Source organism: Pelodiscus sinensis, chromosome 3 (assembly GCF_049634645.1).
Source record: "Pelodiscus sinensis isolate JC-2024 chromosome 3, ASM4963464v1, whole genome shotgun sequence".
NCBI lineage: Eukaryota > Metazoa > Chordata > Testudines > Trionychidae > Pelodiscus > Pelodiscus sinensis.
In genome coordinates, this window is record NC_134713.1 from 21,952,085 (window position 1) to 21,975,524 (window position 23,440).

The 23,440-nt window shown below is 44.6% G+C and overlaps 1 long non-coding RNA gene across 1 annotated transcript in view; it reads right to left on the bottom strand.

Moving 5' to 3' along the window:
• Nucleotides 1–245: 245 nt before the first annotated feature.
• Nucleotides 246–23,440, bottom strand: part of LOC112543792 (uncharacterized) — a 186,018-nt gene continuing 162,823 nt past the window's right edge. The window contains exon 3 of the long non-coding RNA XR_012902506.1: nt 246–781. This is a non-coding gene — a long non-coding RNA (uncharacterized LOC112543792). The remainder of the gene's footprint in view (nt 782–23,440) is intronic.

Genomic DNA, 23,440 nt, shown 5'->3' on the forward strand with positions numbered 1-23,440 from the left:
GCTGGGGCTTTGAGCAGCCCTGGATAGCTACGACCCTTCAAGCCCATGAAGCCAGGGTGCACATCCAGGAGGCCCTGAGGGAGAGGTTCTTGCAGGAACCACTGTAAAGCTCCCCCAGGCCTTCACCCTTCCTTCTTTCTTCCTCCCCCCTCTTACCCTTCCCCTTGCCCCACCCCAACCTCCCAATAAACACACCTGTTTGATTTTCAATCAAAATTAGTCTTTTTATTTAACAAAAATGAGGGTGGTTGGGGGAGGAGGCTGTGTGAAATGGGAGGGGGGATCATCACTGGGAGGAGAACTGGGGTGGATAGCTGAGCCCCCTCGTGTGCAGGTACGTCATAGAGATTGGGTGGCTCTTGGGGCCCCAAAGTGCTGGGTGGAGGGGGAGGGGAGGGTGGCTGGAGTGGGTCAGGGTTGGCAGGGGGCAGGAGGAGGAGCCATAGAAGGGGTCATAGGCATGATGGAGGAGGAGCCAGGACCACGGGGTAGGGAGGGAACAGAAGCATGGCAGAGTGGGCGGACGGGTGGGCCATTGGGAGAAGAAGGGGGGCAGGAAGGTGGAAGGCGGGAGCAGCAGCAGCAGGCTCCTGTTCCCCCGGGCAGGACAGGATGTCCAGCAGGGTGTCGCAGCGTGCCATCAGGTCACTCCACGCCTGCTGCTGCCACTGCAGATGGCGCATCAGCTCCTCCCAAGGCCTGGCTTGTCTGTGGCTTGTCTGGACTCTGGGTGGTGGCTGCAGCGGTGGTGTGGCTGGGCCCTCTGTCCCGGTTGCTTTGGCTGTGGAGAAGACACAAGAAAGAGGGACTGTCAGTCCACCCTGCACACACATTCCCTGAGGCTGTGCCCTCCTTTGTGAGCGGCAGGTGCAAGGCCATGTGTGGCATGACAGCACTCCTTATGTGACAGGGGCCCCGAGGTGGCCAGGGGACCATGCTGCCCCTCCGGCCCCCTACCCCACATACATACCACAGGCAGGCAGGCAGGCAAGGGCAGTGTACGACCACAGTGGATCCACTCACGGGAAGCAGAGGAGCAGTGAGCAGCTTGCCCCTCCCTGGGGTCTGAACACACACTTGTAGCTGGCTGGGCTATTAGGTGGGAGTGGCTGCTGCCTTTCACGTGCAGGTATGACCAGGTGCTGTGTGCTGCACTCCAGGGCATGTGCGGGGTGGGGGGGCCTTGTCCTGCACCCTTGCAAGTAGCCTGCTTGCAGCTGGCTGTGGTCCCCCTTCCCCTCTGGGGCCAAGACTCTTGTGGCCAGGAATGAGGCTGGCAGCAGGCTCCCAGGCATGGAGAGGGGCTGGCTGCTGTGGCCACGTGACACAACCTCCCACTGAACATGGTGGCACATGCCCAGACTGCAGCAGCATGTGCTGACCTAGCAGCTGGTGTGACAGTGTGACCCCCACTGCCTATGCACCCACCTCCCCCACCCTGTGTGCCTGTGTGTGCCAATGTGCCTAAGGTTCCCTCCCAAGCCTCTTTGGAGGCTTGGGAGACATCCAGGCTGGCAGGGACTGGCTCCTGGGACAGGGTGATGGTGCCACTGTCCTGCTCCTCCTCCTCCTCCTCCTCCTTTGTTGGTGGCTGGACCTGCCCCATTGTCTCCTCCAGTTCGGGGACAGGCTCCAGCTGCTGGGGGATGGACTGCTCCATCCCGGAGTCCGCCACAATGGAGGGGGAAGAGGGATCTTCGCCTCTCCCCCCCCCCCCCCCGCCAAGGATGTGGTTGAGCTCCTGGTAGTACAGGCAAGTTTCGGGTCCTGCCCCTGAGTGCTCCCTCTGCTCACGGGCCTTCACGTATCCCTGATGGAGCTCCTTCACCTTAGTCCAGACTTGCTTCATGGTCCAGGCAGGGTGACTTCGCTCTTCCAGGGATACGGCCATGCGGGAGTAGATTACCGCATTGCGGCGCTTTGCCTGGGGGTCCTGCAGGGAGTCCTTGTAACTCCACAATTCCTGCAGGGTTTTTATTTCTGGCCTGCTCCAGGTGGGGGCACGCCTCTTGGTCCCCCTTGGGAGGTCCTGTGACCCCTGTGGCTTATTCATTGAAGGGCCAGGGTGGTCTCGGGGCGCTTGCTCTGAGGACATTGGTGGCTGCAGCACAGTGGCGTCCTGAAGACTCCTGCTTCCTGCCATCTTGCAGCCACAAGGCTTGTGCAGGGTGCCTGTGGCTTTAAAGGGTGCTAGCAGCCAGGAACAACAGCGTTCTGATTGAGTTGGCTGGTGTGCCCCAGAGGCCACCATTTTTTTCCCCTGGAGGCCAACTGTTGCACAAAACCCCCTCTGGAGTGTCCACGCTTGCCTTCTTGAGCAATAGCTGTCGTGCTAAAAGCAGTTATGCATCAGAAGAGGAGGTTTACCTATGGCGGAAAAAGCCCTCTGTTCTGCCATTTGACTGTCCATTTAATTGCGCTAGAGCTCATTTGAGGTGTGGACACTCCCCAGGTTTTTGCGCAAAAACCTTGTAGTGCAGACGGAACTTTCAGGAATGGGTGTGGGGCAGGAGACAGATTATGAATCTCAGTTAAGTATGTGCTTTCCTCTAGGGAGGTACAGCTAGGCACCGCACTCTGTTCAGGGCACAGTGTACAGTTATAATCTAGCCTTATAGTATCCCTTATATACAGTATACTGTACTATGCACAGTTGCTAAAAAGAGGGATTCCCTCTGCCTGTCTTTGAAATCTGAGCGCAAGCATCCTGACTTTCCACCCTGCCCCAATGCCAATATGTTGTCAGCTAGGATAGAATTTCATAATAATGAATATTATTTAGCCAATGCGCCTGCTTGGTACAACAGGGTATTCATATACAAATAAAGACACATTGTTTCAGTCCAGCATTTGTAAACAAGACTCCTGTATGAAAATGATCCAGCCACCTGCAGATCATGTGACCCATTACCTTTTGGTGTGTCACAATCCTGGAAAGTGTGTTTGTGTGTTGGGGGGAGAGGGAGAGATGTAATTGAATGATGGATATTGTAATTCATGAGGGAAACGTTGCAAATATTGGTCCTGCTTCTGCTCCTATAGAAATCAATCACTTAACACAGGCTAGATGTAAAGTTCTGTAGGCTCAAATGATAAGAGTGACTAGGGTTTTGTTTTTTTCACCTAAAAGGCTCAGACAATGTTAGAATGTGCAAGGTTCTGAGATGGTTCTAATATTCCTCACTTTATCACTGCTGCTACCAGCTCCAAAAAGTGGGGGAGCTGTTATAGGGTGGAAGGACACTAGCTCTTTCTACAGAGCAAGCAGTCACGCTTTTTAAAAATGCAATGGACATTTGGTTCTGAAGAAAGAAAACATGTTCATTTAAAAGGGTTTATTGAGCTTTTATTTACTTACATTTTTTTCTTTAAAACACAGTATACCTTTTACCTTAATATTTCTTCCTATAAAGGTCATTCCTTTTGGGGAATATAATGAAAAGTTATCAAAAAAAGGGTAAAAGTAGGATTCATTATTAGTAAAATAAGTTCTTACTGAAAGGGAGACTTTGCATATCATCTTCTCGATGGACATATGGATGGATGAGACTACATCATCAGTCCTCTTATGAACTCCATGTGGGCTATTCAAATCTATTCTAGTTCTTACACTATAGTTATCAGCATGCCTGAGTACCTTCCAGTTCCTCGGTCCATGTGAAGTTCATTTCAGGATTTGGGCCTATCTGCCCAATCCCATTCCCAATGAAGTCAATGGAAGTTTTGTCATTGATGCTCATGGAAGCAGGGTCTGGATTTATTTTAATAACTTGCTTCCAAATAATTGACGACATGAGGCTTTATAAAAATGTTAAATTACTTTCTATGCAACTATGGAAACTGGCATAAAAATATACAGCAGTGGTACATCTAAGATAATATATCTAAGAAGCTAATACCTGATGTTTCAAAGCAAAACATAAAATCTCCATCATTTCCCCAATTTTGTGATTCTGTATCCTGAGGAAGTGCTGCCTCACTTCTGCTTGTGAAAAACTTTGGTCTTGAAATAGGATGGTCTTGAAATAGTTTTTAAAATATTTCTTATATCTAGCGTAGCTACATAAGTTACCCTTATTCATTTAAATATTTTATCCCATTAACATCTTAGTCAGCTATTTGCTTCAATACTATCCTATTGCAGTGAGTTCCACAGGGTAATAATATATGGCATTAAAATTAATTTATATTATAAATTGTTTTCATTTTAGTCTGGAGGTCTCTTTTGTTTTTTGAATATTAAAAATGGTATTTCATTAATTGACTTACAATGTACACATCTATCATATTTTATCCTTTCCTCAGATTCTTACGCTACATGAATAAAGATGGCACATTGGGGGCCTGAATTTCAATGGAAAGATCTCTTATACATAATGAATTCCATGCATTTTAGTGCATTATATCAAAACTTCATTTGAGCAAAGGTCTCAAACTTATTACTTATTACTTCTGTCTCTATAGGTACTTAAATCCAGCATTTAGGTGCTACAGGCATGCTCAAAACCAGTTTTCAGCTGCCACTTAATCATGCTGATGGTGATGTGCCAAGCCACTTAAGTCCTGAAGTCCACAGCTAACCAATTCCTTGGAGCCCTACTTCATGCCTAAGCATTAGTGGGATTCTCATGCTGGTTGTTTTTACTTTATTCCACCTGTGGGCCCTGATCTGTCAGGCATACTCAGAGAACACATAACAAAAGACATCTGGCGTGAGCAACTCAGAAATTTTGGGCACTGTTCATGCACAATATCCAATAGCGGAAAAGGGTGCTGGAACAATTTGTATAGTAGGGGTTGTGAGAGCCACTAAACCAAAGTGTAAACCCTGTATATGATGGAAACCGCTTAACAGTGGGTACAGCAGCACCCCCAGTACCCTAGTTGTAGCACCTCTGATGGCTGAGGGCACTGACATGTCAGGTTGGTTCCAGCCATGTTTAGAGTTAGATCTCTGCCCTGCTTAAGGGTGGCTGCAGCCTCTCTCCCTGGGAATTAGAAAGCTGCTGCCTGCAGAACTGCAAACAAGCTGCAAAGGAGCCATGCTGAGGCAGCAGGGTGGCCCCGGACTGTTGTACCTGTGAGGCAGGAGAGAGGAAGAAAGAGTATGTAATATGAGAGCCAGGCCTCCTCTCTCCCTGTCTCCTGACTCCACCCCCAGAGATGACAGTGAGGGGGTTTTCTGTGGAACAAGGGGAGAGGAAGTCCTTGCGCTTGACCAGCTGCTGACTCGAGGGCTCCTTGGGTGTATGTCTCACGAAGTCCTCCCCCACCTCCAGCTACCACTCTTGTCCCACACTAGGCAAGGGGCAGCCTCAAGCCCTACCCCCCAGCATGAGGCTATGGTGAGGGGAAGCTTGATACCATCCTCTCCCCCACCTCCTGCCACTGTTCCTGCCCCATGCTCCATCCCCACCCTCTGAGTGTGATGCTGTGGTGAAGGGCAGCTTGGGTGTCAGCGGCAGCCCCTGTGGAGAGGGTGGGGAGAAGGGCTGTGGTAGGGTGTGGCCAGCAGAGCTAGGGAGTGCAGCAGGGAGGGGGGAGATGGGTATGGGTGTAGGGATAGGACACTGAGCAACAAATGGCAAGGAAACCCCTCTCCCCCCGCAGCAGGAATGCACATTCGGCAGCCAGGATGAGTGGCCAGAAGCTTCTTTAAACCTGCTGCAGTGCTGGCAGGACCCCCGGGGCCTTATAAATCACCAAGGGCAGCAGGCAGGGCCAGAGGACACATGGGGGGAGCGTGCAGGGTGGCAAGGGGGTGGGGGAGCATGCAGGAGCAGCAGCACCAAGAGACCCCCCACGTCTCCAGGAGGGATTTGCCAGAGGGGAGAGCACCCAGGTAAGAGTGGCACCCACCATGCACTCCCCCCACACCCCTGAGTGCACTTCATTCCCTCCAGAGCCTGCACTCTCACCTCTACCCCCATCCTGCCCTCAAATTCACTCTCCCCCGCCAACCTCCAAACTCTCTCTCAGGATCCCTACCCCTGGACCGGACTGATGTTCCCTCTAATCTTTTTCATCCATGTGCAGAATAAATTTTATGTGCACCGAGGTATGTGTGAATGTGCACCACCAGAATAAACAAAAAACCTAGCTGTGGCCCCTCTGCTAATCCACTGGGCAGCATTTGAATCTCTCCTCAGTGGGCAAGCAAGTGCGTAGCTTACAGGGAACACTGTCTCAGTCTTCCACCTGTGTCCAACTCCCTCCCAGAGCCTGCAATCTGCACCCCTCCTACACCCTAATTCCCAAACGCTCTTCCAGAGCTTGCACCCTTCATCCCTTCTGCATCCCAATCCCCAAACACCCCCCACCTCAGCTTTCCCCCACCCAAACTCTCTCTCAGAGCATTAGGTATGTTGGGGGGGGGGGGAGAGGAGTTAGCTCAAGTGTGGAAGGAGTGGGGATGCTGATCATTTCGGGCATCACCAAAATGTTTATAAACCTGCTCTCCCTGTTTAGGTACCCAGTGCCCACTCTAGAGGGTGCTGTCCCCGGCCTACAACACTCTGAGGAAATTAATACCATGGCTAAAAGAGGTGGCTAATAGGTAATGGAGGCTCACAATATAGGCAGTGTGGTCGTAGTTCACCTTGTGTGGGGTTAGATGCTGCATGATTTTTACCGTCAGCTATAAACTGGACATGATTTGCTTTGACACATCAGTTTGGCTTGCTCAGCCTCCATTGAAACTGCTGACCTGCAATCAAGTTCAACAAAATGTAAGGGCACAATTTAAACATTGTCATGGGATTGCATGGGGGCAGAGGCCAATGGACCAGATGAGCAAAGTGATCCTGTGCGTTGCATAAGGACTCTTTATGCACAATAGAGCTCCAGAGTGCAGTGATGGGGCAGGTTTAGGCTGGGATGGAGGAAGTAAGGACAGGTTCCATTACAGGTAAGGGAGGCATGATGGAAAAAGATTGGGAACAGCTGCACTAGGGTAGAATCCGCAAAAAAAGACCCCCTATAACGTCTCCCCTACTTCCTTTTTGAGACTGTGTAATGCTGTATTAACAGATACCTGCACACCCAGGATACATCAATACTGCACCTCTCTTGCACAAAAGCTTATGCAAATGAATCACGGATTAGCATGTTACTGCACTTCATTTGCATAATTAATTAGAGATCAATTTCACACAAGAGGCTTTTGTGCAAAAAGGAGCTATGTACACAGCTCCTTTTTGTGCAAAAAAACCCCTCTTGTGCAAGAACTGTTCTTCCTGAAAAAATATGCTAATCCGCACGTCATTTGCTTAAGCTTTTGCACAAGAGAGGTGCAGTATAGACGTCGCCTCCGCTACTAGAGTTTAACACCTTCATTAAAGAATCCAGGGTGTTCAAAATGTGCACACGTTGATGTTATTGTGTACACACAATAAAAGGATTGTATCTGGGAACAAGGCCCTACAGGGTCTAAGATTTGTAGTTTTGGTGTCATGGGTTTGTTTGTTTGTTTGCTTGTTTCCTTTTGTTTTCTTTTGTTTTGTTTTCAGAGCTAATGAGACACACTCAAAACAGGAAGTTTCCTATATAATATTTTGAAGAGTGTATTTACTGCATCTCTGCCTCTTCTTCCAGTAGCCTGCACTCCATCCTTCTGCGTCAATCCCTCATGGGATTATTATGATCTACTCCAGCTGAGAATCTGGCCCTAGAAGTATGTCATTCAATTCTGAAGAGTTTGTCAGATTATAATTCAATCCAGTTTAATTGAATTCTCTGCAGAAATACAGGCCCTGAAGACATTTTGGGGTATGCTTATTTTGGAAAAGAGGAGCTTAAGTCGGGACATGATAGTAGACTTCAGATACTTGAAAGGCTGTCTTAAAAAGATGGAGAAAAGTTGTTCTCATTTGCCACAGAGGGCAGGACAAGAGGCATTGGGTTCAAACTACAGGTTAGCAGATTTATATTAAATCTCAGGAAAGCTTCCTAACTTTACAAAGAGTAGGACAAAGAATAGGACAGTGGCACAGACTGCCTAGCGAGGTTGTGGATACTCCTTCGCAGGAGGTTTTCAAAGGAGGCTAGATAGCCATCTGTCTTGCATGTTTTAGACACAAGAAAGCCTGCGTCTCATCAGGGGGTTAGACTAGATGACCCTTGTGATCCCTTTACACCCTTTGGTTCTATGATTCTAGGATGTGTTTGGGAATATTTTCCTATTGTGTTTCCTGGCAGTGAAATCAACTGAGAGTTAGGCATCTAAATACCTTTAAAAATCAGACCCGAAGAGAGCACTGAATTCACAACTGCTGACACCACTGGTGGCTTGCCTGATGGATGGGAACCCAAAGCACCATCAGCCATATCATCATTGTAATCAAAATGGACCTGATGTGGAGGTTAAGGATAAATGAAAGGGGATTAAGTCTCAAATGAGCATTGTGCTTTCACTAAGTCAAGAGTTGTCAAATGCTTCAGATTCCCCAGAGATTGCAGTCAGATACTACAGGAGATTGCAGTCAGATACTACCCGTCCTGTAGTACGGGTTTTAACTTCATCAGCTTTTTCAAGGCAAAACACATTTTTATATACCGTCTGGTCTCCCGGTCCAAACTTTGCTATTCGGGATCATGTACCAGATCACCCCTAGGGGCATTCACAGACATAAACAGAATGGAAGCATCCTATGTTCTGACCCTTTGAGTAGGAATGGCAGAAACCAGAGACGGGGAAACCACATGCAGCTTTTAATCCCCTGATTGTGTCTGGTATATTCGGATATTCTGTTCTGTTCACCTGTCCTTGCACTTATTGACAGCGGCTGCTGCCATCATCAGACTGGAGCTAAGTACATTGATCTGCTAATCAGTGCTTCTAGCCGGATCTGGTTGAAATGGAATTGTGCAGTTTGCTTTCATAGTCTGCCTGGCCAGCTCTGAGGGCCAGAACAGGGAATTCATTGCCAAGATTCAGCTTTCTCCACGCTTCTCCTTGCCCTGGTTTGTGTCCCTATGGCCACACAGTCTTTGCATAACTCTGAGTCCAGGTTCTGGGTTCCTTCGTCAAAACATTGAATGCACACGGGGAGGAAGGTGTCTTTCCTGAATGTGTCTATGAAACATCAGTCCAAGGCTCAGAGACAATCTGGGCCTCTTTTAAACAAAAGCTAGATAGCTCCTCTCTCCTTTTGCAATCTTATAAACAGACGAATATCCTTTTGCAGATCACTCATTATAAGCAGTAGTGAAGGTAGGGAAATAAAATCTCTGTTTGCATCTCTTTCCTCCAACTTATTCTTCTTTCTCTTAAATGTTTAGCAGCATTCTTACTTCAAAAGCCACTGTCAGGTGTTAAATAATATTAAACTGACTAGGAGCAACTCAAATAAGAACTTAAATCCAAATGTGCAGTAGTAAAACAGCCTTGGCATTCAATATCCTGCTTTGAAAAATTGTTATAAACAAACTGTTCATTTAACCCTCCCCCAGCCTGATAACTATCTGAAAATATGGAAAACACAGCACTAAATTCTCAGTTGATGGAAAGCACCATGATTCTATTGAAGCCAATGAAGATATGTCAATTTCAACCAGCTGTGGAAAAAAAATGCTGTGGGGAGAGTAGAGTTTAATAAACAGCTGCTAGAAGGTTCAATGTGATTTTGGGGGCTGTATTCTCTCACCCTTTTGCCACATTTCTACATTTGTTTTCTTTGTCCCTAACAGTTCTTGGCAGGCCACAGCATCATATGCAATCCACATGTGAGAGCATAAGGGTGAGGAAGGAGAAAGCACTTTCAGCTTCCTGCAGCAACCTGTTCTAATTGTGCTTTCTCAGCATTATTCAGGATAATCTCCTGCAGAACTGTGAGGTCATCCTCAGAGACAGTCCACAATAAGGCAGCTGGAGATTTGTTCCAACCCAAGGAAAAAAAATTCCAAATGCCACTCCATGGTTTCCCCGAGCAAACATACTTAGACAGAACTGTAATTCCATCAGGTAAAATAAAGCTAACAAGATTTTTAAAAATGTATCACTGGTGCGAGTGCTGCCTTTGCATTACTAATGAGAAAACCGTACTGCAGGGAAAAAAAGAACCGAAGAAGGTCATCAGATATGAATGCTGAAATCTGAATGCTTCTACGGGAAGGAGTTTTTTATGCCAGTCTTTAGAAATAATGTTGATACAATTCACCTTCCTTTGTTATAAATTTCATAGTATTAATTAGGTTGTAATATGTTAATTCAATCAATTAATAGTAATAAAGGTAAAGAGGAGATAAATACTGCTCATCTCATTTCTGTGAATGGTTACAATTTAGGTATTGGGATTTTCTGTGAGCTAGGTGAGCTGCATTAGGCTTGGTCTACACATAATAAAATTATATTAACTATATTAGTCTGGGGTGTGAAAAAATCATAAGTGACAGTCACATTACCCCCAATGCAGACACAGCCCCCACTCCACTCTTCCCCCCAAACTCCTCCCGCTGTTCCATCTTCTCCTGCCACTACTCCACTTCCACTCCTACCTCCTAAAGTTTGAGCACCATGAATCAGCTGTTCGCTGTATTCCAAAAGTACTCGGGGGGAGGAGGAGGAGGCAAGTCTTGAGCCACTAGAATACAAGAGGCATGGGGGAAGGAGGTCGAGGGGGGATCTTGCCACCGGAGAGTTCTCCACAGCTAATAATTTTCCCCCGTGGGTGCTCTGTGTGGGTTTTGGTAGACCATAATTACCCAGATTGTAATTTTACCAGGCCTCTGCTCTTATGAAAAATGCCATGGGAAATTTTCATGAGCATCAGTTGTCACGTCCTCAGATTTACAACTGTGCCAAAAGAGAACCCCTCCAGTCATATAGCTCCTTTCACATCATATAGGGGAATTAGACCCTGATTGAAGAAAGCTAGGAAGTGCATGCTTAATGCCCTTGTCACAGTATTGACTCCCGTAGATCAATTTACCTAAATAAACTATCTGATTACTTGCACAAGTAAATACTTTCAGTGAGATAAAGTGATGCAGAACTGGGGGCCCTCCATGAGAAGTCTAAGACTTGAGTTAACTCTACCAATACTTGAGTTTTTGTTACAAGTCTGAGGTGTAAGTAATGATCAATCCCAACTCTGTTTAACTTCTTTCAGCAGTACTGGAGGTGACACAGCTGCAGGCCAATCTTCCCTCTAATTTTTTTTCCATTCACGTGCAGAATCATTTTGTTATGTGCACCAAGTCATGTGTGGATGTGCGCTACCAGTGAAACAAATGCTGCTGGCTGTGGGCACTCTGCTAATCAGCTGGATGGTATTTGAATATCGCCTGGGTGGTCGCTCAAGCACTCAACTCACAGGGAACACTGATGCAGGTGGGCTTCTAATAGCAGAATACAGTGTTATAATTATTGGATGTTTATGCAATATAAACATTAAGTATTTGACACTAATGACAGAGGGCCGTGTTCCTCATGTAGTTAGTAAGAAACAGCCCTGTGAGTCTTTTGAGGTCCTGCCATCACTAAGTTTAGAAGGAAATCCTCTGTAAACTAATATTCAGAAATAAATGGCCAATTTCCCTTTACAAGATTAGATGACTCAGCCCTATTCATGTCAACTTCATATCTTTTCTAGTCCATCCAGCTATCATTTACGTTCTTTTTCAGTATGATGGCATATTACTCTGTGGAGTCACAGTACACATTCATTGTTTACATGAAAGTTTGGACTTATAACACTGTCATCTGTACAGTGCTGTTGACCTGATTTGGCTTCAATATTAATCAGTTTTGCTCCATTTCGCAGAAGTGTTAGCCTTTGTATACTTGACTTGATATTGCTGGGAATACTAGGAAAATACATGGCACCTCAATCAATGTCTATAAGGGACATGCAGGGTGTGTCTAGACTACATGGCTCCGTCTTCAGAGCCATATAAATTAGTTTATTCGGCATAGTCAAAGAAGCGGGGATTTAAATAATCCCCGCTTCATTAAAATTAACATGGCCACCGCGCTATGACAATGAGCAGCTGATCCGACACAACATGGCAATCTAGACACAGATCTGTTGGCTGGGGAAGCCTTTGCCGACCAATCCCTTATGCCTTGTGAAATGAGGTTTACAGGATTGGTCGGCAAAGGCTTCCCCAGCCGACAGATCGTGTCTAGACTATAGCGCTGTTTCGGATCAGCTGATCGTCGGCACAGCTCGGCGGCCATGTTTATTTTAATGAAGTGAGGATTATTTCAATCCCCTCTTCTTTGACTATGTCAAATAAACTAATTTACATGGCTCCGTCGATGGAGCCATGAAGTATAGACACACCCGTATGGATTATTTTTCACTGCTTCCATCACAATCGTTATGCCTCTGAATAATCATCCACCTCTGCAATTCATCTGGACAGAGAAAAAACAGTCATCCATGTGATTTATGACTAAGCAAGGGAAAGAAAATGTAGCCATAGTTTGTAATTGTATTTGCAGGGAAAATACACAGTTATATTAGCACATAAGTGAAGGGCATAATAACGGCCTTTCTATGCTATGCTTAAAGTGCATGGTGACATGCACAATCACAAACTCCACATTAGAAACAGCTCTTTGTAAATAATCATTTAGTCCTTGAATCTGTCACACAATCTTAGCTTTCCTAGACCCAATCTGAAGGCCTGTAACTAATCACACTGTTAATCTCTTCTCTCTAACATCTCTGTTTAATCCCACATGGTCTTTCTTGTCTCATTATTTCAAACATGAAAGAAACCTGGTGAAATAATCCAAGTTAAACTATTGAGAACTTCCTGCTTTCCTGTCAGATTTGCTTTTTTAGCTCACAAAGTAGAGTCACTGCTGTGCAGAGAGGAGGGTGAGGGTTTAAAATTTTTTCTTTAATTAATACATATCAGTTTGAAGCACAATGCCCTAGAGGACTTCAAGTACCATAGGGCACTGCTCCAAAGAAATGGTCAAATCAGGAAGTTAACATCTGTTTCTCTGAAATACAAACCAAGCTACTGTAAAAGTATTTAATGGGCATTTGTTCCTATGAAAGCAACTAGGCAGGGAAACTTGGACAGTTATTGGATGCTTACAATACAGGATACCTACTAGTTGTCCAGATAGATAAGAGGTACAAGCACTGGCTAGAGTACTTGACTAGAACTAATGGGAACTGGGTTCAGTTGTCAACTCATACACTACCTTTCTGAGAGACCCTTGAGTAAATCCCTTAAATCACTGTGGGCCTTAGTTTCCCCATCTGTAAAACTCTTCTACACGGGTGTGTTGTGATAGAAATTGGTTAATGTTTAGGAGATACTCAGATATTACACTAATGGGCAGTTAGTTTCTCAGGGCATGTCTACACTACAAGATTATTTTGAAATACACATTGGACCTTCCTGGTCTGGCACCCTCAAGACCTGACTAGTCCCAAATGAGGGATTTTGCAGGACTGGGGTGGTCATTTCTGGACCTCCTGCCTCCAGCCCCCTGCAGCTCTGTCTTGATCGCTGCCCTTCCAGCTGGCTCCCCCCTCTTGATGGCCCCGTTACCCTGTCAGGCCCCGCTGCCTGTGCTCCCCAGGCTCCTACTGCCGCGCCTGGCAGCCCCACTGCCTGTGCTCTCATCAGGCTCCTACTGCAGTGCCTGGCAGCCCTGCTGCCTTCACACATTAGGCTCTCAGTGCCGAGCTGTGCAGCCCCACTTCCTCTTTGTGCCAAGTTCCCACTGCAGATCCTGGCTCCTGCTGCCGCTCCGAGCAGCCCCGCAGCCCCTGTGTGGGCTTCTACTGCCACGTGTGGGGTACTGCTGCCCTACTGGGAAGCCCTGCTGCTGGGCGTGGTGCTCCCACAGCTCTGCCAACTTGCAGGGCTCTGAGGTGCTAGTTCTCCACTGGGACTCTGGTCCTTGAACATCCATGTTCCTGCCAGACCACAGATGTTGCCAGATCAGAAAGTCCCGGTTAAGAGAATTTCAACCTGTAACAAGGTGAGGGGCCACACAGCAAGCAATTATTTTGAAATAACAGGCTTCTTATTCCAGAATTATAAACCCTCATTTCACAAGGAATAATACCTATATAGAAATTGCTATTTCAAAATAGCTCCTCCCTGGGGCCATTCAGAGTACAGTAAAACTCCATTGGTCCAGCATCCAATGCTCCGGCACTCCTGATGGTCCGGCACCATTGGGAACCCGGAAGTGCTCCAGGCAGCCGGACAATTGGAGCTGCTCTGCGCCCAGCTTCTCCGATTCAGCCGCTGCTGAAACTGACAAGCAGCTGAATTGGGGAAGCCGGGGGAAGAGCAGCTGGGATGCTGCCAGGTTGGTCCCGTAGCGCCGCCTCTCGGCGCTGTGGGACCAACCCGGCAGCACCCCAGCTGCTCTGCCACAGGCATTCCAGATTCAGCTGCTGCTGAAACTGACCAGCAGCTGAATTGGGGAAGCCAGGGGCAGAGCAGCTGGGGTGCTGCCAGTTTGGTCCCGTAGCACCACCCCTCGGCACTGTGGGACCAACCCGGAAGCACCCCAGCTGCTCTGCTGCAGGCGTCCCCGATTCAGCCACTGCTGAAATTGACCAGCAGCGGCTGAATCGGGGATGCCTGGGGCAGAGTCGGACTATCAGAAGGGGGGCTATGAAGGGTCTGGGGCAGCATCGCCCCTACCCCACCCCACCCCAGACCCCTCATAGCCCCCCCTTCCGATAGTCCTGCATATCTGATCATCTGGAACCCCCTGGGTCCTAAAGGTGCTGGATCATCGGAAGTTTACTGTAATTACTCCCCAGTGCTTCCTGGGGCTTTAAATCAAGCTAGCACATCCACATTAGGGGAGCCTGCCTCAGACTAATTTCAAGGCTTTCCTGTAGTGTGGACACGTGATTTTGAAATAGTTATTTTAGGAGTTATTATTCCAAAATAACTTATTTCAAAATACCCTGTAGTGTAGACATACCCTCAGATACCAGGTGACACAGTACCAACAGTTAAAGGAACAGATATGGGCATATAATGCCTATATGTGCACATGATAAGCAATAAAGCTTTACGTGAGTAATGCCAATGAAATCAGTGGGACTGCTCTCCTGCAGATGTCACCCACTTTAGGGTCTATTGCAGAGCTGAATGTGTAACTGATTTTTTTGGTTTATTGTCTGAATCAAAAGCTTATTTTAAAAATCAGTTTAGGTTGACTCCAAATAGATTTTCTGCAGCTTGTTCTCACTTAAACAAAAAAACTGAAAAGAAAAAAAATTCCAAATTCAATTTGAAATGAAATACTTTATTTTTGTTTTAACAAAACATTTTACATCACCAGAACTACTTTTTTAAGTTTCTTTCAGGGGATAGGGAGAGATTAGGTTTTTAATAGGGTGGCTTGGCTGGAAAGTCTGGGGCTAAACCAGCTATTATTTCAGAATAAGCCTTATCTGGGAGGAATCCAGTTATTTCAGTACAAAAGGAGAAGAGCATTGCAGCAGAGGAGTTCAGGAAGCTGTAGCTCAATGTGCAGAGAGTGTGAAAAGCCCTTTAGGTAGACAGACTGCAAAGAACCTAAGCTGGAAGGTGAGGAAGAGAAATCTTGGGTTTGGTGTATGGTTTTTATTTTGGGGTTTTGAGTTTATTTCACTTTAATAAACCCAGTCCCCAAGTCAGTGTATTGTTACACTAAGACAAAGCCCGAAGCGAAGATTTTTTGAATAGTGCAAGAGTGGAAGCTGCCTATAGCCTGACAGCAAGGGCTGCATGAGAAGCAGCTGGCCCAGTGATTGGGGAGTTACCTATTTGTTTTGTTTTGTTTTTTAAGAAATCTAATTAATTTTCTAAATGAAATGTTGTTTTGAACGCTGAACAGTTTCCTTTCGAAAACAACAAAACAAAATCTTTCGACTCAAAGCAATCAATTATTTTTAACTAAAGCTCTGTTGCTGAATGCTGCCTGAAGTGATGAATTGTTTTGATTGACCTAAACCTGCTTTTTCTGAGAATATACTATTCATCTGAAAACTGGCACACAGCTGTAGTCCCTAGTTGATATTCACCTTCCCTTAGAAGCAAAGTGATACCAAATGCTTGAAATGAATTGTACTTTGAACTTAAAGGCTAAGACCTCTATTTAGTCCTACGTTCTTGTCTGAGATCTCTTTGATGTACATCCGTCACCTAAGGCTTCCCTTAAGGTTCTGGATTACAACTGTGTAGTCACACAACTCAGCATAGGAAAAGCTCTGTTACTCAGAATTTTGGGAGAATGGGGGTGCTTCGTTAATCAAATATTCTGGTTAACACATAGTGACACTTGCCAATGGAGTGCCACTTTTCAAAGAATTAGAATGTAATACAGTAAATAAATATAACACAGTATACGGTAATATTGCACTGCAGAGTGGATGGTTTTCTGAAGCACTGAGGTGTATACAGATAAAGTTTTCCACGCAGAAGTTCTGACCCTACCTATCACTATGGTCAGTGCATGGCGTACACTCAGATCATTTAAAAATACACAACACTGAAACTACACGGAATAGAATTTATTCCTTGATGATTCAGAAAGAGCGGCTGGATCTCGCAGTACCTCAGGGTCATCGTTATCAACATAAATGATCATTGTAGCTGTAGAAGGTGTAGAGATTGGGCTGACTCTGTAATGATCCCGTGACACACCCTGGCTGCTGCTTTTTAAAAATAAATCCCCAATTTCAGCTTGCTTGCTCTTTTGCATTAGAGTATAGAATGTGTAATTGCATAACCTACTGGGCATTATACTAGTCTTGGCTACTAGGTTGAAGATTGGCATTGGGAGATATCAGAAATGCCAGGTAATTGAGCTTTCTGGTTACTTGGATGCTAGATAAGAGAGGTTTTACTGTAATTTCTTTCTCAAAGGCCCTAAAATGCTTTGGGAGCTACAACATTTCTCACATTTCCCTTTAGGTGTCCAGATTCATTTACCCTCACTACAAATGGTATCTCTCTCAGTTCTTTGCATTGGAAATAAAGTCTAGAGACACTTGGTCCTGCCTTAGCTGAGATTGATTATTTTCCCATTTTGCTTCTTCTCCTCAGGCAGCAGATGTGCAAATTACCTGTAATAATATACCCTGCATTGATCTCTAGATGGTGCTGCTGTATCAGAAGCTGGGGCATCTGTCAGCAGGAATGCAACTAGCTGGCACCAGCAGCTGAAAGCATCTGACTAACTGCACACAGACGCAGACAGCAGAAGACAAAGGAAACTGCAGAGAGCAGCGGTGCTGAGAGAGGACGCCTCATCATCAGCATCAGCAGCTAATCTGGCTCTACTGATTCATCTGCAATGCAGATCCTATCAATTTTCCTGCTGTGACAGCAGCCGGCTAGATGCTGATTAAGGGGATTCTGGGGGGCTTGGAGGGGAGGATAAACCAAGAGAAGGAATCAGCAGCGAGAGGAAAGAGTAGGATTAGAGAAAGCGGGGCTGTGAGAGGCAGTATAATGGCTACAGTGTGCCTGGCGATAAACCATACAGTGTTCTATGAAGACATTAGGAAGTTGTGTTAGTTTCTGCTAATCCATCACCTGTCAAGGGTCTGTTTCACTAGCCATAAGATTAAAGAAAGCAGCATTGTCTATTGTCTTCAGTACTGGTCACTCTGGAGCTGTTCCCACATTGCAGCCTTGATGTTAATCCCAGTTTAGTGGGGGGCTGTTTGGGCGCACATTCCTTGTAAATGCTGCAATTTTGTAAAATCATTTTGGGATAGAGTCTCTGCTGAGTTATCTTCCCTATCATGTTGCTCCATGTCTATGCAAGCAAGTCTAATCTTTTTCCCATCAGTAACAGGGCTCCAAAGGGCATTCACACATGCACTCCCTCCACTCCCGTCTCCCCCACCCATGGGATCATTTAAATTATGGACTGTGAAAAGCTACACATAACTTCCTTCAAGGTTAGAGGGAGCAACTTTTATGTTCTTTAAACATGCCGCAAAGGTCCCCTTTAGTGCTGAACAGACATATCTTGGAAATGAATGCCACATCCCAGCTCTGTGACCCACATACCTTTCCTCTTTGCATTTATTATTTTTACCCAATATTTTTGCCATCCTTATTTTTCTAAACAAATCTAATTCTTTTCAGGATCTTTTCCCCTACAGCTCAATGAAACCCACACTGATCCCCAATTACCTCAAAAGGGACCCCTCCTCACCTTTCATTTAATGTTAAAACCTCTTCTACTTCTTTGGCTGACAAAATACATTTTCACAGGGGTCTTTATTAAAGCTAGAAATGATCTCTGAACCTTAAGAAATCAATACCATCCTTATAGAGAAGTTTTATTGTAGAAACCCTACATGTCCCTGTTCTTGTTAACAAATATAGGGTCTGGTTCCACACCCATTTATTTCAAAGGCCCCTTTTCTGTATTCATAAATGTTATACATTCATTTTAGCTAAAAAAGCCATAAGTACAAGGAGTCCGATGGCACCTTAAAGACTAACAATTTTATTAAGATATAATAAAATTGTTAGTCTTTAAGGTGACACCAGACTCTTTGTTGTTTTTGCTGAAACAGACTAACATGGCTATCTCAAAAAGAACATTGGGCTTCATTAGAATTTAGGAGAAATTTGGTAACACAAAGATAAAATTATAAAGCATACTGCAAAACAGCAGAAAAGTAGAAAGAAAAATAAACGATTGTAAAGACATTTGAGTGCACACAATGTTTAAAACATAAAATAATGTGAGAGAACCATTTTAAAGGAAAGAGACTATAGCTAGCTGGGCTTTTGGCTGCTGCTGAAGTAGCTCAGTTGGGAGCATGTTAAACTGAAGTTCTAAAGATTTCCCTTTCAATCAATCCCAGGCTTTGGCAGAGCTCTTTGTCCCTCATCATCTGCCTAAGGAGGTTATGGAATCTCCATCACTGGAGATATTTAAGAGCAGGTTAGACAAACACCTGTCAGGGATGATCTAGATCAGTGTTCCTGAAAGTGTTCTGAAAAATCACTTTCAGAAACACATTAACTGGCCGCCCCAGTTTGTTTATTTACTGGCACCACAGCTACGAAGACTTGCAGCTCCCATTGGCTCTCTTTCATACTTTGCAGCCAAGGGGAGCTGCGGGAAGCGATGGCCCGGCCCACGCCGCTTCCCATGGCTCCCCTTGGCTGCAAAGGACGAAATGGAGCCAATGGGAGTCATGAGGCTCTGTGGCCTCGGTGCCAGTAAATAAACAAACTTGGGTGGCCAGTTAATGTGTTTCTGAAAGTGACTTAGTGGAATACTTTCAGAAACACTGATCTAGATGGTACTTGGTCCTGCTGTGTGGGCAGGGGTCTGGACTCGATGACCCCTCAAGGTCCCTTCCAGTTCTAGTGTTCTATGATTCCGAAAGTGGAGTCCGTTTGGCTATCCTATTGTCTCTAAGATGTGATATAAACTGAATTCAGAACAAAGTATGAAAGGGCAGGAATTTTGTTTCAAAGGCATTTTGTAGTTGGGAGGCTCACTGCTTTTTAATGTTTTTTTTTCTTTCAAGATTTTAACTTGCAAATAAATTGAATGTCCACAAAAAACATTATGTTCTCAGAGTAAGACCTCAAACACTAAAATTTAATTATGCTACATAAGCAATCAGAACTTTAAACAAATCCATCTTTGGGTACACAATTTATTTTTTAACTATGTTCTTTTACTCATTCACGCCTTTGGGCTTGTGGTGCCATTACATTTAAAAAGATGGAATTGTTTTATATCAATATTTATAATAACAGATCTTGCAAACATGGGGAGACTATTCTACTTCTGCAGGGATGCCTCTGAGCTTGCACTGGGAAGAGCAGCATTCTTCTGTGTGGTGGACTACGATGTATTGTAGCTCTGTGGATTCACAGTTGATTAACTTATTGCTGCCCATGTGAGGACCCTGGCTTCTGCCTCATATCTCAGAAGACAGGATCCAATAGTCCTTGGAGTCTGACAAGCTGTCAGCATGGAGTATGCTTGTAGATTCAGGAAGAGGCCTGGCCAGTGGCTCCTTTGCCAATCCCAGCCTGAGCCTGGATGGTGTAGTAAATACATATAAATCATTTTGGTGGAAAGAGATTCACACTGACTGAAACCATCAGGCTTACAAAGGACAGCAACAGTGATAGGCACTGCACATGGTAGGGGGATATGTGCAAATTCAAAGTAATTTATAAGAATTAATACTCAAAAATCAGTGAGAGATGTGACCATTTCCTTGCCTTCTCTCATGCTATTCAGTGTCACTAGGAATTGTGGGGGGATTGTACCCTGTTCTTCACGGTTTACAAGAGCAATAAAGCGAGGCCATCTAGCCAAGAAACTACTTCATGTAACAGATTAGACAAACTGGGAGTTTCATACTGTACCCTGTCAGCTAAAGTGACTTTTTATGGCTCTCAGCCCATGAGGCTTGACTCAAGTAATGTTAGGAATGTTTGCTAGGTCAGCTGCATGGATACTGAACTGACATGTCCTAAGAAGTGAGACATGATCCAAGAGCAATGTGAACAGTAAAACATTTGTTAGGACAGGTCAGGACAGAAAATGATCAATACCTGCTATTTTTAATAGTCCTCCTCAGCTCTGCCTAGCAGTGAGCTGTCCGCAAGATGTTTTATTGATGACGCCCTGGGCTACGTGAGAAAGATGAACTCCATGCTTAAAGCTTTTCAGATTTGTTTTATTGCCTTTTCAATAAATGGTAATCTTTTTCCAATAGGAAAAGAAATATCAGCAACTCTTTAAATTATAACAAATGTCTGAACTATATCTTAATTACACATTTAATTTACGTTTAATAGGAAAGCAATCACATAGCCAATAAATACCCGTTGATTATTAAGATTACAATTATTGGGCTTTAACACCTTCAATATATAATAGGCCTCTTGCATATTACATAGTTGTTAAATCTCTCAAGTCATGTTGCTAAATCTTCAACAATCATTATAGTCAGGCTGGTACTTTTGCCTACAACTCAGATTGTCTGATACTTCCCATCCTAAGACCCTATTTTGGTTGCTTATAACTTCACTGAAGTGTAATTGTTTAGGTCAAACTTTTCATAGTGGGTGCCTGCCTCAGAGTCATGATTTTTGGAAAATTTCAGCTAGGAAAGTTCTGCTCTTCTGAAAAAAAAAGTTCAGAGGAAACTATGTTAAAGAATTCTGGCAGCCTTCTCTTGGAAAATCTCTATTGTAACAATGTTTTGGGTCAAAGATTTGAAAGTTTATGCCCTAGTATTTAAATTCACCAACGATTTCATCTGCACTGACTCCAGCCCAAGACTGAGCAGGATTTGGCCTATAGTGGTGGGTTTGTGCTGCTCAGTTTCCTAGTGTAGCCATGGCCTGAGAGTAAAGACTGCTTAAGGATCTCAGGGCTAAAATCAGAAGCCAAATACAGCAGTGAGAAAATAAATTAACAGCTTGTTGGAATCCTAACTAAGGCCAATTATGACTTATTTGAGCTGCTTTGTCAATAAAATTAGCCTAATTGATTTTAAATTCCTAGATTTTGTTGTCTGCTTCTCTTTCAAAAGAAACTGAAGACTGCATGCATGTGTTTATCAATTATGTGCACAATGGTAGACAGATCTTCATAAAATTAAAGGAATTAAAATGTAGGCTAAATATCAGGAAAAGCTTCCAAGCAGTGAGATAGGAATAATTTTGAGAGGGAAACACTGAAAACTCTATCAATACAGACCTTTAAAGTGAAACTGGACAAAGCACTAGAAAGCCTTTTGGTAGGTATCACCCTTGCTTAGATTGTAAATGAGTTTCTAGGGCTGTTTGCATTGCTATTTTCCATGAGCCTTTTATTCTGTTTATTATTATGACAGCCAATCACCATTATTTAACCAAGGCAGTCTATGTATATAGAGCCCAATACAAATTCCACTGAAATCAATGGAAAAAATTCAGTAGGACTGGCTTCAATGGGAGTTGAATTGGATTTATGCACACCACTTCCATGGTTAGAGCTTGAGAAAATGAGATTAAGAAGTTAATAAATCACAAATAAGTAGTTGAAGTAGAGAAATGAGTTTCACAACAATGTACACATTTAGTATTAAACACAAGTATTATAATTATGATACTGGTTAATGTTTGTACTAGCAATTATTACAAAATGGTGTGGCTGGAATGTTTATTAAACCTTTAGTTTGAAGATAGGCATCTTTTTCTATTCCAAAGTTCAATTTTTCTTCATATGTATGCTAAAGCTGTAAGGGTCCGAATTTAGTGGGCATCAGCATTAATGATGGGCAAGGTTTGACATCTTTAATCAAAATTTTTCTTTTTATTGTTGTCATAAGGTACGTTAACACAGTGTATTATTTCTAATAACTTAGTCTGCGTCTACACAGCAGATAGTTATTTTGAAATAGTGTCAAAATACTGTCACACTGAAGAACATCTTACTCCGACTCCTCATTGTACAAGGAGTAAGGGAAGTTGGAGGAAGAATGCTCTATTTCAAAATAAGTTCTGTGGAGATGCTTCCAATTTTGAAATAAATTGTTTTGAAATAAGATACACAATTAACATTGCTCGATTTGCTTAGCTTATTTTGAGTTAAGTCCTGCTGTGTAGATGCACCCATAGTGATGCAGCAGTGCCGCAATAATTAAGTTGTGGACAATTGCTGTTTAAAAGTTGACATTTTTTAAGTCTTCTAAGTCAACATGCTGACTTGCAGTCTTCTGAAATATGGTGTGTCTCAAGAGAGTTCAGGGAGGATTAGTGTCCTAAATTTAAGGTTACTTGATCTAGTGGTTGTGAGGATATGAGCTCTTAAAAAGTATTAATTTTTAAAATGTGTTCAGTTTTTGTTTCAGTTTATTGTTTTGCTTGTTTTTTGCATATGTAAGGGGTCTGTTACCCCTTACTAAAACTCTGTGGGGGTATGTCTACACTACAAAGTTAGTTCGAACTAACGGACGTTAGTTCGAACTAACTTTAATAGGTGCTACACTAGCGCTCCGCTAGTTCGAATTTGAATCGAACTAGCGGAGCGCTTAGTTCGAACTAGGAAAACCTCATTTTACGAGGACTAACGCCTAGTTCGAACTAGCTAGTTCGAACTAAGGGCTGTGTAGCCCTTTAGTTCGAACTAGTGGGAGGCTAGCCCTCTCCAGGTTTCCCTGGTGGCCACTCTGGCCAACACCAGGGAAACTCTATGCCCCCCTCCCGGCCCCGGACCCCTTAAGGGGGCACGGGCTGGCTACGGTGCCCGTGCCAGGTGCAAGCCTGCCAGCACCCAGCTAGCAGACCCTGCACCTGGCACGGCACAGAGCCACCCACCCGATGCCCCCCAGCCCACCCCCTCTTGCCGGGACCAGGCTGGCGGCTCCCGGGAGCTTGCCCTGGACCGCAAGAGGCGGGCACCTTCCTGGGCTAGTGCGGACATCGTGGACCTCGTCCACGATCTCTGCACTAGGCACAGGAAAGTGGCCGT